The 14,021-nt window shown below is 33.5% G+C and overlaps 1 protein-coding gene across 1 annotated transcript in view; it reads left to right on the top strand.

Annotated features, from left to right (window-relative positions):
• The window catches only part of LOC139045286 (protein phosphatase 1L-like), a 359,044-nt gene that overhangs the window by 282,427 nt on the left and 62,596 nt on the right, over window positions 1-14,021 (top strand). The gene's annotated exons all lie outside the window — the stretch shown is intronic.

The following is a 14,021-nucleotide window of genomic DNA, read 5'->3' as shown; positions in this document are numbered from 1 at the left end:
GAAAGAGACACAGAGACATTTCTCTGATTTCACATGTTACTTTAAAAGGGAATAACTAAACTTTGTACTTCAGTTTCTAATAGGTTACAGATGCCAAAGATAAGGTAGGTGCAAGATGCTGACAATATTAAGGATACTAATAATCTGAAGCTGGAGTCCTTAATTTTTAATAACATTTTAAACACAGAAATCTGATTTAAATTCATCCATATGAAAAACGGGTTCATTTAGAAAAATACATTATAGTCTAAGTTTTTCATTATACTTTTGTTAATATTTTGAAATTCAATTCCAATGTGAGTAATAGATTTATGACTATACACTAAACTTTTATAATTGGAATAAATATGCATATTGTGGATACTGACACTATTTTTAGCTTTGTGTGCAGGATGCTTTTTCATTTGGTTTTTGGGCAGTGGTCAGGGAACCATCACTGGCAATTTATGACTCTAAAGTCAAACAATATTTTAGACTCATGATATGCCATTTAAGCCAAAGGACATATTTACGGTAAAAGCTCTTTTCCTCTTCTCAGCAATCTTTCTCTGTTTTTAGAAATATTTCAAACTCATGGTCTTCAATACGTGTTTGGCATTACAAAACTAACTTCTGGAATATTAACATGGAGCTAGATATAACCTCATCTGTACTTTCATTACTTTAACGATTCCACAAATATTTACTGAGGGACTTTTCATGTATCCCACACTGTTTTGGTTAACTGAGAAGCATCAGTGTATAAAAGAGAGGAAGTATGTGCCCTTGGGGAGCCTTCATTGTAGTGCAAAGAAGAGTGACTGACACAGAACACTGTCTTAGTTCTTCTACCAGTTAGTATCATCCCAAATGAAATCTAAATCATAAATTCTGTAGAGTAATTTGGTTCACTATTCTCCACAGTCTTTCTATCACTCTGGACTTGAACTTTATTTCTTTATTGACTCAACATTTACAATATTTTCTGGCTTATTCCTAACTATAATCTAACATTAACAAAGTTGAACACCTATTCCAGTCTTCAAGGCTAGAAGTCCAAGATCAGGTTGTTCCCAGAGTTGGTTTCTTCTCAGGTCTCTCTCTATAAAATGTCCATCGCCTCTCTGTGTCTTCACATGGTCTTCTGTATACATGTCTGTGTCCTACTTTTCTCCTCTTATAAAGACACCACTTCTATTGGATTGGGTCTTGCCCCTATGACCTCATTTTGCATTACCTTTCTAAAGGCCCAACCTCCAAGTATAGTCATATTCTAAGGTACTGAGAGTTAAGACTTCAAAATACAAATTCTAGGAGGCCACAGTTCAGTCCATAACATAGTCTTTATATTTATCCACATACTGATCATTTCTGGAGCTCTTCAATTCTTCATGTAGATTTGTGTTTCTGTCTGTTATTCTTTCCTTTAAGCCTGATGGAGTCCTTTGGTCTTTTTTTTTTAAGGGAAGTATGCTACCCATGCATTCTCTCAGCTTTTGTTTATCAGGAAATGTTTTGACTTTGTCTTCATATTTTTGTATGAGGAAGATTGGCCCTGCGCTAACATCTGTTGCCAATCTTTGTATTTTAGCTTGAGGAAGACCTCTTCTTCCTCTATTTTGTATGTGGGATGCTATCACAGCATGGCTTCATGAGCAGTGCATCAGTCCATACCTGGGATCTGAACCTACAAACCCCAGGCTGCCGAAGTGGAATGCATGGACTTAACCATTATGTCACCAGGCCAGCCTGTTGTCACTTCCGACTGATAACTTTTCTAGATATAATATTCTTGGTTGACAGATTTTTCCTTTCTGTACTTGAATATTTCATTTTATTTAATTCTGGACTTTCTTGTCACTAAAGAAATGTCAGCCATTAATCCTATTGTTACATCCCTGTAAGTGATGAGATATTTTTTTTCCTGCAGCTTTCAAGATTTTCTCTTTCTCTTTAATATTCAGTTGTTCTACGAGTTATTTCACATGTCTGACTGTGGATTTCTTTGTGTTTAGTCTAATTGGGATGGTTTTCATTAAATTTGGGAAGTTTTCTGTCATTATACATTAAAATAATTTTTACTTCTTTCCCTTCTCCTTTCTTTCTGAACTCCCATTATACTTATGTTGGTGTGCTTGATGTTGTTTTCTGTTACTTTTAATCTGTCTTCAGTCTTTTTTCTCTTAGTTCAACAGACTATTTCTACTCATCCATCTTCAATGTAACTGATTATTTATTTCACCTTAAATCCACTCTTTAGAACTTCTAGTGTATTTTTGTTTCCTTGTTCTAATTTTAGTTATTATATTTTTAAATTTAGAATTTCCATGTGGGTTATTTTTGAAATTTCAATCTCTCTATTGAAAGTATCTATTTTTAAAAACATTGCCATTATCTTTTAAAAATGATTTTCATATATTTCTAATAGCCACTTTGAAGTTTTTGTTTACTAAATCCAATATTTGAGCCCACTCATGTGTGGAACCTATTGACGGCTCTTGTTTTGCTGAGTATGAGATACATTTCCTAGTGTGCACATTTTAGATAATATATTTCACTAACGGTGAATTCTTATTATTTGTTTTTCCCCCACTTTGTAACTTGTCTGGACCTAAACTGAGGAATGCTTCCCATAGTCTATGACTGCTCATGTTTCTGCCTTTTAAAAAAAAATATTTTTATGTCTTTTATCACTGCTTTCTATAGATTTCCCCTGTGTTTGTGTAACTTTGTGTTTGGCCAATGATTTGAACATAGATTCTGGTCAAACATCTGAAACCCACGAGGCTTCCACCCTCTGATAATCACTCTTGGTGGCTGCTTAAAAGCACATTCAAAATTGAGTTGGTTCTCGTTTCTCCATGGTTTTTCTTACCACCATGCTCACCCTGGCATCCCTGTGCATGCATATAATGTCCAGACAGCCAAGGATTTAGGGAGACTTAACTGGCCTTTCTGCAGCTTTTCCCAGACAACTATGATAAATTTCTGGCTGGTTCACTGCTTATCCTAAGCTAACTATGGCCCGAGTCTCACAAAACTGCAAGTTTCCCATGCCTTTTCCGTCCACATTTAACACTTTTTTCTGACAAAGTCATGTGTTTTGCTTGCCCCTTCCCTTAACCTAAAACATGTCCACTACATCTCTCAGCAAAGTTGCTAGCTTTCATAGCCAGCCTCACCTAGTGAAACTCTAGTTTTTGGCACAGCTTAGGTGAGGGAGGGAATGCTATAAATCAGCATACTCTATAACTGTCCTGAGTTCACAAGAAATCAATGTCATGAAATTTAAAAGTTGCAGCACCTTCACCTTTGATTACATTGACAACACTGCAAGAACATCATGCTATCTAATTCAAAAATTTTCATCAACCAAAGCAGACACTCTACACCCATTAAGCAATAACTACTGATTCTCTCCTCTGTTCAGTCTCTGGTAACCTCTAGCCTGCTTTCTGTCTTTATTGATTTGCCTATTCTAAATAATATCAGTGGCATCATACAATATTTGTCCTTTTGTGTCTCCCTTATTTCACTTAGTACAATATTGTCAAGTCATACATTTTGTAGCATGTATCAAAACTTCATTCCTTTTTATGCCTGAACATTATTCCATTAATATTATACTACATTGTTTTATCCATTTATCTGTTGGTGGACACTTGAATTGTTTCCACTTCTTTGTTATTGCAAATAATTACTGCAACAAACATTGGTATACACTTACATGTTTGAGTCTCTGTTTGGAACATAATTAGGTATATACCTGGGAGTGCAATTACTGTATTGTACGGTAAATGTATACATAGCGTGTGCCTTCCAGGAGTCTATAGCTGTCTTTTTCATTTTTCCTCTGTTGAGGGATTACAAATTTCAAAATAACTTGTTTAAATCACAGCTGTTCCTTTCTAACACTTTTCACAAAATTTGATTACCACCTTTTGTTTCATAAACACTCCTTACTGCTTTGGTTATGTCTTATAGTGCATAGGCTGTGGTGTGATTATCTTGTAAATGGGAAATCATATTTTAGGTTCCAAGGACATGGCATCAAAATATTTTGCCATGTTGAAACTTATTACCTTTTGGCCTTGGACAATTTCTGAGTTTATGCCACCTTCATTTTTTCCAACATGTCTTTTGCACCTATTTTTACACATAGAGACAAAGTGGCCAGAAATTAATATAGGACAATCTTATAAAATAATTATATCTGATCTTAGCTAAGCTATTTCTACATTTTACATTTTATTTATTGTAAATACATAATTTAAAAATGATTAAATGATGAATCAAGATTCTACACTGTTACACAAAGGTATTCAATAAATATTGTGAAAGTCATTCCATATTCACTTGGATAATATTTGAATTCTTTAATAAATATAAAATCCCAAACTGGGCCCTGTTATGTGTATGCATCCAAAAATAAATAAAATAGGAGCATTACAAGAATTAGCTGCTTATTTAATTGCATAAATTTTACAAGTTGTACCTATAGTATATTTTAAAGTCTGAAAGAAAGTAAACTATTTGAAATTTACTTACTATTCAATTTTCAACAAAATGTTTTATGGTTACTAGATTAATATTTCTATAAATGTTACAGGATATATGCTAAATATTTTGTTCTTAATATGTTTTCATTAAAGAAGCTTACATCAAGCATCTACTATAGATAGTAGGAAAGGAAAGGGCTAGGTGCTGTAGAAGAGAGAAGGATAGAGACAGACTTTTGAAAGAGGAAGATATGAAGGCAAATATTAACCAGCATACTAAATGCACAATTGAAAGCTTTTTTGTAAGGAAGATTGGCCCTGAGCTAACATCTGTTGTCAATCTTCCTCTTTTGCTTGAGGAAGATTGTTGCTGAGCTAACATCTATGCCAATCTTCCTCTATTTTATGTGGATGCTGCCATGGCATGGCTTGACGAGTGCTGCTGGGTCCGCGAACGGGATCTGAACCCACGAATCCTGGGCTGCCAAAGCAGAGTGTGTGAACTTACTCAATACACCACTGGGCAGCCCACATGATTGAAATATTTTTAAAAGCCACTAGCATCATAGACTAGAGAATGATTGATATTAACACTTCCATAAGGAATTTATATTTAACGAAGTAGACAATTTTGATGTTAGAGCACACATTTAAATAAATTCGGATTGAATAATTAATATACTAATCACAATAAAATTTGGCAACTTTTAAAAAAATTTTTTCTTTAGCAGTTTCTTACAAATATTATCTGGTAAAAATACAGAAATTATTTGAATTAAATAGAAGTTTCTGTGAGAAATATTTAAAATAAGTAAGATCAAACATTTAGATATTTTTGAAAATGAGTAGTTTAAGCTTAAGTATATTTATGTTAGAATATGCTATATTTACAGACACACAGATAGTGATTTCATAGTTTTTAGTCTGTTAATTTTCATGGTACGTCAACGAATAATCAGCTTCTCTAAATAAGCTTATAGATGAGCTTCGAAATTACACCTCATTTGGAAACATTACAAAATAATATGCAGGTAAATTTATTCTGATATTTGTCAAAAGTAATTCCTTTAAATTATAATCATCATGCTATGTCTGATTCATATCTAGCGCAAGTTCTTGAATGAATTAAAAAATGTTTCTATTAAGTTTGATCTGATAGTAAAATAGTGAAAGTTTGAAAGTAGTGCTCTTGGAAATGCATCCAGTGAATAATGATCAAAATTCTAGAATATGCAGTCTCTATATGTTTACTGCTAATTACAACCAAAAATTTTACAGCAACTTGATGACCTTCTAGGATGGAATTCAGAGATATAATACATTTAACTTGCAATTAATTTGTACAATAATTTGCCACCTTGAAGTTTTATTTTATTGAAGTTATATCAAAATAAAAATTTTATTGAAAGTGAATTATATTTGTACCACATATGATTTGTACTTTTACAGTTGTCACCCTATGACTGATTAACTCTTCCGGAAGATATTAACAGCCTAGCCTGTTGAGTTTTCACTTTTCAGCTCTGCTGCACTTCGCATTTCTAAGATTGTTATTATATTGCTTCAAAATCTATTTGCCTTTGAAGTCTAAAATATCCAACTGTCAGAAAGCAAAGGCATTTGGTAATTAATTTAACACCAAATCAGGCATCTGCCATGGCAATGGACAGAGCTAATTGCATATGCATTTTTTAATACTTGTTATGCTTTGAGTACAGGCTGATAAATTTTCTTGAAAAATGTTTAATTGATAACTTTTTAAGCCATGTTATCAATTTATCACATATCAATAATCAGTAGAAGCCTTCTTTGCTTACTGATTTTGATTGAAAACATCAATGACAACATTGGTGATCAACATTTCAAATTCATGTATTCCTATGCCTGCGGCAGACAGACAGACACTCCAACCCGTACAGATGGAAAGCAATGTTTATCTCAATGTTGGTGTCTAGAACAAATGGCTAAACCTACAGAAAGAATATCATCAATCACTTTCTCACTAACTTATGACTCTAAGAATTTGGATAAAAAAAGGAAATTATAATGATAAACATATGGGTGCATTTATGTATTAATCATATCATAAATTATGGTGTCTCTGGAAGAGGTCAAATATTTCACATACAAAAGTTCACACATCACAGAATTATGTTCATTTGTTATGATAAATGAAAGCCTGTTGATGGCAAATAGCATCTAATAACAAAGTTATTATCATTTAAAGAAAAAGACCTTTCTAATTTTCACTAGACACACTTAAAACCAGAAACACGCCAAGCCAATCTTTGAGTTATTTACTTAATGTTAAAATACAGCTGATAAAAATATTCATAATGCTCTTTTATGTAGAGAGTTTGAAGGTAAAGTTCCTTGAGAAATCTACAGGTTTTTGTACTTGGTACACAGGGAATGAAATTCTAAAGCACGGAGAATGCGCATTTCTTCACGTGATTAGCTCCCCAGTTTTAGTGAATACCTCTGAGAGATGAGCAAATACAATAAAGTGTATGACTAAAGCATCACACTTAACTCAAGACTCATTCTATACAGTCACCCTATCTGCAAATATTTAGTATGTTATTTCTAATACTTCACAGTATCACTGCCATCGATGATAGTAATACTAAATTTCCCTTTGAAAGCATCATAACTTGCCAATTTCTTTGACTTTCTAATACTAGAACACTTACATAGGTAAACTGAATATGTTAAAAATGAAATGGAAAACAAGGTAAAATTAAGTTAGCATAACAAAATTATTTGATGTACTTAAATATTTGAAGAAGATAAAATTAGATAAAATTTATTTGAAAAAATAAAATGTCAACAATTTTAAAATTAAATAATGTGTTTGAAAAATGGTTATATGCATTTAAATATAATGTATTTAATATTTATAATTAATTTGAATATTTGTATGATTTAGTGATGCTGCAAGTATACATTTTTACCAAATGAAATGGGTATATATTAAAATTAATTCCCTGTCAAAGACCAGATCAATGGCAAACATTGCTAAAAAGAACAAGCTTCTGAGATTAAGAATTAAATCTAAAAACTGAAAATTTTTACTATCAAATATAAATTACAAAAGGTGTTTTGAGTCAGATTTTTTAAAGGAAAATTATTTCTCAGCATTGCCGGATCTCATAGCACGCACAAGATGGCAACATTCTACATAATACCCACTTTCTCCAGAGGGGTGTGGAGAACCACATTAGATTTTGGTCAGCTCTGAAGTGGCTGCCACCAGGTTGTTTGTCTTAATTCTCTAATAGTAAATGAACTTGACAAAGATTTCTCTTTTTTTCCATACTTGGACTTGAATGATTTCATTGTTTGTGGTCAAGTAGATTGATTCAAATAATCTCACAAAGCAAAAGTGTTTATAGCTTGAGGAAGATGCTCTCGGAACATTTCCTGAATTGAGTTTGGATTGTCATCCTCATTATATCTTTTACTTCTAGTGTTTCTCATACGCCTGCTGCCTGATTAAACCTCATCCTTACAATATGAATCAAGAAATGTGGCCAAAGAAGGATGTGATTGGTTTTCAAAATAGACAGATAATCTTTGAATTTTTAACTATGTCTTGCCTTTTATTTTACACACATTGAATAATGCACCTTTCCTGATATAAAATGTAAAGGGCTCTTTAGAGCAAGTAGCAAATTAGAATCCCCTTGCCTGTTAATGAGTGGTTCCAGAAGCATATCGACTATGACTGCTTGTAAAATAAAATTTGTCCCTAGTTTGTGTTATTATTTGCAAAGTACAGTATTTGGGGGTTTTTGTGTGTAAGCAGAAATTTAAACTTACTTTTTGGATATTGTTGAAATTATGCTGTTGATTTTCCCTCAATTTTTATTATGAAAACACTTAAGTATATAAAATAGTTAAATAAATAATTTTACTCCTTCTTCACAGATTTCACGGTTAACCTTGGGCCTTATTTGCTCACTCTCCCTCTCTCTCTTTTTCTCTGTCTCTCTTTTATTTATTTTATATCACTTGTAATTCACATACAGATTCCATGATACTTCATGCCTAGATAGTATATTTATACTCTAAGTTTTTCCAAAAATGACTTCATAAATATTTTTAGATATATGATACAATATAATTTCACTCGTTGAATTTGGTTGTTATATCTTCTTAGTCACTTTTCGACACTGAACTTGCTTCAACTTTTTTATTTTGTGACATTAATTTCTTATGAACTAATGACAGTTGTCTTATAGATTGTCCTGCTTCTGGATTTACTTAATGGTTTCTTCCTAATTCCATTTATTTCCTATAATTTAGAAACAAGGTTTAAGGAATTAATTATATTTAGATTAAATATTTTAGCAAATATACCTCATGAAGTATCATATCAGAAACACTATAAGTAGTTGCTTTTTCCTTTTCTTTCAACATCATGTACAAGTTTGTGACAAGGCAAAAATTGTTTTCAGCTTTATTGAGATACGATTGCTAAGGTAGATCTTAAAAGGTCTCATCACCAGAACAAAAATTGTAACTACATGAAAATATGGTTTTAATATCATTTTTAACTAGTGTCTTGTCTTTGAGGAAAGATAATGAAAATGGGCTTCTTTCTTCCACACATTCAGTAATTCTGTAACATTAGGCTATGTGATAGTCACAAATAAAGGGTTAAAAAAGTATTAAATTTTTGCAGTTCCTATCTCACTCATGGACTTCATCATGCTTGTTTCATGAGCTTTAACATTTGTGTGTCTCAAATATTTCACCAATATCTGAAAGTCACTATATAGCTATTAGCAATAATTTTATCAACAAGCTTTGCTCATGGTATTGGGGTTTTATTCTAATTTGAAATGAAGGTAACCTAAAAGATTTCACAGTTATTAGTCAAGAATATGCTCGATCAGCAATAGCAGTGTGAAAATCAATAAACAGAAACCTCACTGAAAATAGAGTTGAGAGGCCAGAAAGGAGAGCTCTCACATGTATTAACCATTGCAGAGCCCAACAGGAAGAAGACTTCCTCTTCCTGCCCAGTAATAGCCAAGGAGAGACTGTCACAACACGGCCAACGAAAAGCCACCACACTTTGATCTCCTAGTCTCCTCCAATGGACTTTTTGCTTACAATAGCTCTCCCAACTTTCTTTGCTCCTCTATAAGAGGGTTTCTCCTCCCCTTGTTGCTCAGGACTTGCATGTGGCTCGCCATAGTTGCAGACTCCAAATTGCAGTTCTTTGCTGATCCCAGGTGAAGCCATTTTGGCTGGAGAAATAATTGGCTGTCTGTGTCTTTAAGGTCAAGACCAGAAACAATGTTGAAGTCACCATGTAATAGAGCCTTCTAAATACTGACACTGAAATCAAATTGTAAATTAAAGCTCTTGTTTAGTTTATCCCTAACATGTGGATGCGTATACAAATGCAAAAATGAGCAGTGTCTTATAGAAAAATGAAATCTAAAATAAAAGTCTCTCTATATCTTGAATCTAACTTACAATTTCCACTGTGTTATTCTATATCGGTCAAATGTTGCCAAAATAATATTGTGAAACAAACTACCCCAAAATTCTGGATCCTTAAATGGGAATCATTCATTTTCATCTGTGTATTTGTACATAAGTTTATTTAGGGTGGGTTCATCTGGGCTTAGCTCCAAGCTGGAGATTGCCAGTTTGTTTCATCTGTTTCCCATCCTCTATGTATCAGCAGACTAGCAGAGACATCTTTTTCTTTCTTTTTTTTTTTTTTAAGGAAGATTAGCCCTGAGCTAACATCTACCGCCAAACCTCCTCTTTTTGCTAGGAAGACTGGCCCTGAACTAACACCTTTGCCCATCTTCCTCTACTTTATATGTGGGATGCCTGCCACAGCATGATTTGAGAAGTGTGTGTAGGTCCACACCCAGGATCGGAACAGGCAAACCGTGGGCCTCTGAAGTGGAGCACGCGAAGCTAACTGCTATGCCACTGGATGGGCCCCAGAGACATCTTCTTACTGTGGCAATACAAGAACCACATGAAGGAAAGTCCAACTGTGCAAGTCCATTTTAAGCCTCAATTTGCACAATGTCTGCTAGCATCCTTTGAATCAGGGAACCACATGCCCCAGTCCAAAGACAAAGGTTAGAGAAATAACCTCTGCCTCTAAAGGGAGAAAATGCAGGGTTATGTGATCAACTGCCTGGAAACAGAAAGGAAAGAAGCATTTGTTCCAATTACTCAATTTAGTACACTTCTGATGTATTGTCTACTATGGACTCATCAAATGTAAGAAGTATTTCCTGAACTTTCTACAAGCTTTCATGCTTTGGGCATTTAATTTCATTTTCCAATGACTTTTCCTGAATTTGTACTCTTTCCCTCTCTGTCTCCGTCTGTATCTGTTTCTCCCCCTCTTTCTTAGCCTATGAAAACAACATGAAGTGTATATTCTCGGTGAGTTATTTTTCAAAACATAAAAATTCTTTTGTCTGTGACAGAGAGCAAAGAGAACAGAAAAAATGCAAAAGTCGTTAAGATATTTCTGGGGAAAACTAAACGAACGAGGAGGAAGAGTACACAAAACAACCTTGGTTACCTGTCCCCCTTAGCGAACAAGTGTGAGGAATGTGCCCGTGCAGGGTTTCCTATTGACCGGGTCCCGGCTTCCTTTGCACATGTAGCGCTGTACAGATATCTGCGCTCATGCTCTCCATCAATAGTGTGCACTGTATTGCACTGTAATTACAATGCAATCCACTGCCGGGAACTGCTGAGAGGCTAATTAAGTAATTTCTACAAATTACTTTTAGATGCTTCGAGGAAAGTAGTTTATGGATGTCAATTATAGTTCTGAAGTATTTGCTGCTAGTTATTGTCTGAAAAAAATGACTACTCCCATCTTTGTTTAATGTGTTGAATATTGTCCTTAGTTGTATAATGTGTTGACAATTTTCCCTATTTTCCTTCCTAGAGAAGTAAATAAAATTTTGTTCAAATTAACTCTGAACATAGAATTTTTCAAACAAATAAATGGAAAATTACCTTAATAGAAATTAATAAAAGTAATTAAATAGAAAACAAATCACATGTGATTCTATAACATCAGAATAATTGTAAAATATCAAAATATTTTAATAAAATGTTAAGGAAACTTTGAGCAGAATTTTGTATGTCATTAACCATGAAAGAATCTGTTCTTCAAAAGCGGAAGTAAGTTTTATTATAATCTTGCTAAGAGAATTGTTTCTGTAAAAACATTTCAATGATGCAATAAATAGACAAAGAATAAATATATAGAGCTATTCACAGCTAGATACATGGATAATCCACAGCTTCCTGGATGTGGGAGTAGTTCTACAATTTCATCATTCAGTATAAAAAAAGGAGTATTTTTAAAAATATATTTTACAAAACAAAAATACGTGTATGCATCATTTAAAGCGATTAGAAATCTACCAATCTTTTTTATAGTGGGGTATTTTATAAACATTTCATAACACTGTAATGAAATGGAAATGAAAATGACTATGAAAAGTAAGCCAGAGCAATTACCACAAATGGAGGAAAGTCTGCATTATTTCTAAGATAACATTACCCCTTTTCATTTAGAAAATAGTAGGAAATGTTTTCATTAAAACAATTAGTAACTTTGAATTTGGGCACGTTTAAAGAAAATTTCCAAGTATTTCAATATTAAGGAATATAATGTATGCAGAATATTCATGTGTGAATTGTGAACAGAAAAAAATCAGCATATATGAAAAGGACATTTTGTCCTAGACTTATGGTCTATTTTATTATATGATATTTATATATTTATGCTTGTATTTTTCTATTGACACTTCTACCTAGACTTATCTAGACTTACTTTTAACAGTTTCAAGCTGAATATACTTACACTTATAAGTATGATAAAAATGATGTGATAATGTTTCTCATACACTTTAATGCAAAAAGCTTAATTATATTTCACATTATATCTTAAGTATATTGACAGGCTAAAATACAAAAAAATGTGTGTTCATGACATATTTTGCATTGCATATCTTAAAACATTTTACATGGTTGAATATTAGTAAACATCAATTGAAATATTTATTTTATGTACCAAATTCGACTAATTATCACTCTCAGAAGAAGGCGATCTTTCTTTTGCTTTCCTTTTTGCTGAGGAAGATTCACTCTGAGTTGACATCTGTGCCAATCTTCCTGTATTTTGTGTGTGGGTTGCTGCCACAGCATGGCCGGTGATGAGTGGTGTAGGTCTGTGCCCAGGAACAGAACCCAGGCCACTGAAGCAGAGTGTGCCAAACTCAACCTCCAGGCGGTGGGGCCAGCCCCTAACACTTTTTTAAGATTGTAAAAATTGTAAGGGAAAACAAACTTTAGAATACACATACACACACACACACGTATTCACAAAATAGTTCATTTAATAAACATTTACGAATTATTAATTAATAAATGAATGAAACAGTTAATAGATTAAAAATTCTCAGAATTCTCTAATTATAGCTAGTTAAATCAGCATAGCCATAGATGTACTTGGAAAAATTAGCTGTACCATTTTTATGATTATATAATTTTTTTTATTTTTATTTTTTCAGATGTACATCATATTTCAGATTCTGTATACATTACATCATGTTCACCACCCGAACACTAATTACAGTGCATCCCCTCACATGTGAGCCTAATCACCTCTTTTGCACCCCCTCCTCCCCCTTCCCCAAAGGTAACCACCAGTCCAATCTCCAATGCTGTGTTTTGTTTTTGTTTTTGTTTTTATCTTCTACTTATGAGTGAGATCATATGGTATTTGACTTTTTCCTTCTGACTTATCTCACTCAGAATAATACACTGAAGGTGCATCCATGTTGTCACAAATGGCCGGATTTCATCATTTCTTATGGCTGAGTAGTAGTCCACCGTGTATAAATACCACATCTTCTTTATCCATTCGTCCCTTGATGGGCACCTAGGTTGCTTCCATGTCTTGGCTATTGTGTATAATGCCACAATGAACATAGGGGTGCAAGTATCTTTATGCCTTTGTGTTTCCAAGTTCTTTGGATAAATACCCAGCAGTGGAATAGCTGGATCCTATGGTAGATCTATTCTTAATTTTCTGAGGATACTCCATATTGCTTTCCATAGTGGCTGCACCAGTTTGCACTGCCACTAGCAGTGAACAAGGGTTCCCTTCTCTCCAAACCCTCTCCAACATTTGTCGTTTCCTGTCTTGTTAATTATAGCCATTCTGACCAGAGTGAGGTGATACCTCATTGTAGTTTGGATTTGCATTTCCCTGATAGCTAATGATGTTGAGCATCTTTTCGTATGCCTGTTGGCCATCTGTATATCTTCTTTGGAGAAATCTCTGTTCAGATCTTTTGCCCATTTTCCAATTAGATTGTTGGTTTTTTTGTTGTTGAGCTGTATGAGTTCTTTGTATATTTTGGATATTAATCCCTTATCTGATATATGGTTTGCAAATATCTTCTCCCAATTGTTAGGTTGTCTTTTTGTTTTGTTGATGGTTTCCTTTGCTGTGCAGAAGCTTTTTGG

Source organism: Equus asinus, chromosome 5 (assembly GCF_041296235.1).
Source record: "Equus asinus isolate D_3611 breed Donkey chromosome 5, EquAss-T2T_v2, whole genome shotgun sequence".
Lineage (NCBI taxonomy): Eukaryota > Metazoa > Chordata > Mammalia > Perissodactyla > Equidae > Equus > Equus asinus.
The sequence above is the reverse complement of the archived record's forward strand: the minus strand, read 5'-3'. Positions and strand labels throughout refer to the sequence as shown.